The 3,763-nt window shown below is 33.1% G+C and overlaps 1 pseudogene; it reads right to left on the bottom strand.

Moving 5' to 3' along the window:
* Positions 1-1,298: 1,298 nt before the first annotated feature.
* LOC127544362 (sorting nexin-2-like) lies at positions 1,299-2,852 on the bottom strand (annotated as a pseudogene).
* Positions 2,853-3,763: the final 911 nt, after the last annotated feature.

The raw sequence follows: 3,763 nt of genomic DNA, 5'->3' as shown, positions 1-3,763 counted from the left end.
TTTTCCACAAGTTTCTGCTGGTACAAGGTATCACTGTAGAAAGGTTAGATGCTCAGTTTATTCTCTTTATTATTCATAAGATCATAGATTTAATGAATTAGAAACATTGTAGGATGGTTGGTTTAAAGACTGCAAAGAACCTTAGAGGTCTTCTGGTCCTTATTATTTTATAAAGGGAGGACTAAAACCCAGAGACATGGAGTGACTTACCAGAGTTCCAGCTAGGAAGTATCTGAGACAGAAGTTAACTCCAAAGTCTTCCCAACTACAAAATCTGGCATATGGTCCATCTTGCCATGCTGCCTTTCCATCTATTCCAATCCACTTGCTTTATGTGTAAGACATTGAAGCCTAGAGATTGGCACAGCCAAGATCATACAAGGTAGAAAAAGGTCTCGAATTCAGGCCTTCTGGTTCCAAATTCAAGATTCTTTTCACTGAACCACGCTATTCAATATCTTCTAATTCAATCCTTTCTCTTTATCCACATATCAGGACTCTATCTCACATATTTGCCACATCCTATTTTTTATATTTATTTACTTAATATTTAATAATAAATTTATTTTATACTTAAATATTTTTATATTTATTCTCTCATGCAATTGGGGTTAAGTGACTTGTTTGCAGTCACATGGCTAGTAAGTCTGAAGTCTTATTTGAACTCAGTTCCTCCTAATTCCAGTGCTTTATCCATTGGATCACCTAGCTGCCCCCCAAAATGTTCAGTCATACGCAATATTTTGTAATTTTTATGCTGAATGTTTCTCACCTTATGTAGACCAAGATTATTTGTAGATTTATCGGTTGGTTCAATGTAACCTCAATTTTTGTTTTTGTTCAGTCATGTCTGACTCTTCATGACCCCATTTGGGAATCTCTTAGCAAAGATAGGAATGATTTGTCATTTCCTTCTCCAGCTCATTTTACAAATGAGGAAACATGAGGCAAACAGGGTTAAATGACTTGACCAGAGTCACACTAGTAAGTATCTAAGACTAGATTTGAACTCTTGAAGATAATTCTTCCTGATTCCAGGCCCAGCTTTATATCCATTGTGCCATATAGCTGGCCACATTTTTCCCCCCAAGGTACAATATATTATCATTTTAATCACAAAATCTGGATTCTGTACAGAAAAGTGAACATTAATTAATGTAATTATAATTTTATTTAAACAAAATCAGTTGCACAGTTTACTTAATTCAAAAAGAGTCAGGACATGAAATTTGTTAATTAAATGTCAGTGTATCTTTAAAAAGCCACATGTTAATTCATAAAAATATGTAGTGATTTATTTAGGTGATTTCATTGTGGAATATAGCATAACAGAAAAAAACATCCAAAGAGACTTCTGATTTAAAGTCACCTTGAAAGACAATGGCTTTGACTTCAGATAGTAATGCCTCCTAGTACTTTATCAGTTGTTGCTGGGTTTGTACTAATAATTTCAAGTACTTGATAAGAATAGTTTTAAAGTCTTTCATTCATTCCTTCTCAAATCAAACTTCCTTTCTAATAGTTTTGGAAATTTGTCCAAAGTCTCTTTCTCCTTAATGAACTTCGGCTTACTATTCTCTGACTTCATTTTTAGACTGCTGTATTTTATCTGGTTTGTTGACAAAAAAAAAAAAAAATCTTTGCTTCAGCTTCTTGTTTTTTGTTTTTTTCTGCAAAGTAATCTAACCATCATCCCATTTCTGTTCACATTTTATTCAATGATGATATACACTTTTTACTGAGGCAACAAGATGAATATAATCACTAAGAAGTTTTGAGCTTGTTCCTGATGTAACTGACCTACCTTCTTTTCAATCGCAACAATCTGAGACAACACAGAATGATCCTCAGAATTACCTAACATGGCACCACTTTTAGCAAAAGCAGTTATGTTGGCTGAAATTTCTTTTCTGTGACAGACCACGGCATGAAGTTTCCTAAGTTGCAGATTCAAATTCTCAAATTGCTGCTGCTTTTCCTTATGTTCTTTATGTAAGGGACATAAGAAAAAACATTCAGGGAATGTATGTAGATATAAATGGACACAAAAACATTAGAATAATGAGGCATCTTAAATGGTATCTCAGCTCTTTTTGTCTGAAAACACAAAGATTTAGGTCCTTGATCCCTCTATTCTCACTTTTAATGTACTCTAGATGAATAGATGAAAAAATAACTAAACATGCTATTCTTTTAAATTTTAATTTAATTTTTTTGTTGCACTTTAAGTTTCAAATGGTCTTACTCACTTCCCAACTCGCACAAGAAAAGGCCATCATTTGATACAAATACATATGTATGCATGTATATATTTGTAAATATATGTATATATGTGCAAAAGTATACACATATATATGTAATTATATACATAGATATAAAGCCATATTTTCCACATCTTTATGCACTGGATATAATTCATTCATCCTGATTGACACTTTGTTGACAGCATCAGCAACCTTGATCACCATCCTCAATCGTCCTGCTCCACTCAGAACCTGAGTATTAAATGCTTTAGATAACTCAGAACTCTCTAGGAACTGCCTTAACTCAGGATCTTTAAGCAACATTGAATGTTTTATGGTACATTGAAGATACCTCTCAAGGGCTGCTCTCCTTTTTTCTAGAAATTCAGTGGATGATAAATCTTCTTTCCCAATTTTCACTTTGGTCATATACCTACTCATCTCTGGAGTTGGAGGCACAATATAAACGTCATGTCAGTACTTTGCGGCTAGTTTGCTGTGCAATCCAATAAAGTTGCTAAACCTTCTTTTAATTGAAAATTCATTGTCATTGAACATGGATAGGAAAGTCTTTGTTGTTACTCTATATGTCACATATGCATCATGCCATTACCAAAGGAAAAATAATAGGCAGAAATGTCATGATCACATTCTCTACCACACTGTTGTGGTTTTAGCTGTCAAGCCAATGGCTTATATAGTTCTCTTATTGTTATGACTATTTTGTTCATCTTTTCTTTCCCAATCACTTTCTTATTATGATTTCTTAACATTTCAGGGAATAATATTCTTCCCATTAGAGTTCATTTGAAGCTACCACTGAGTTCTATGGTGATCGCCTTTTATTTTAAAACTTTAGCCATAATCTCTGTCCAAATCCATCATTCTTAATCAAATTGAAATGAAACATTGTCGTCTCATCTGCTCAGATCCTTCTCTTAGGGCTTTCTTTTATACCTCTTACCTGATTCCTACATCACTGCCAGCTTCAGCTCCCACCAATTCCCACCAATTGACTGTTTTACTTGCTCTGGGTCTGGATTAAGTGTATTACATTTTCTTGATCCAGTATCCAGGACAGTGACAGATATTTGAAAGAAGGTAGAAGATATTACTAGCTAATGGGCTTTATTTAGGAAACAGGGATATAAGGGATATAAGGAAAAATGTTTAAGGAATATTTATACATATATATACACACAAAAGTATTAGAATAATGAGGTATCTTAAGTGGTATCTCAGCTTGTTTGTCTGACAAGACAGAATTTTAGACCTTTGATTCCTCCATTCTCAGTCTTAGGATGTACTAATAGAAGAAAAAATAACTCAACATGCTATTCTTTTTAAAAAAAATTTTTATTGCAATTTAAGTTCCAAACTATTCTACTCCCTCCTTTCTCAATCTACACTAGTAAAGGCTACCATTTGATATAAATACCTACATATATACATATGTGCATATATTTGTAAATATATTTATGACTATGTATATATGTATAAATATGTATAGATATAGTTGT

Source organism: Antechinus flavipes, chromosome 1, assembly GCF_016432865.1.
Source record: "Antechinus flavipes isolate AdamAnt ecotype Samford, QLD, Australia chromosome 1, AdamAnt_v2, whole genome shotgun sequence".
In the NCBI taxonomy this organism is placed as follows: domain Eukaryota; kingdom Metazoa; phylum Chordata; class Mammalia; order Dasyuromorphia; family Dasyuridae; genus Antechinus; species Antechinus flavipes.
The sequence above is the reverse complement of the archived record's forward strand: the minus strand, read 5'-3'. Positions and strand labels throughout refer to the sequence as shown.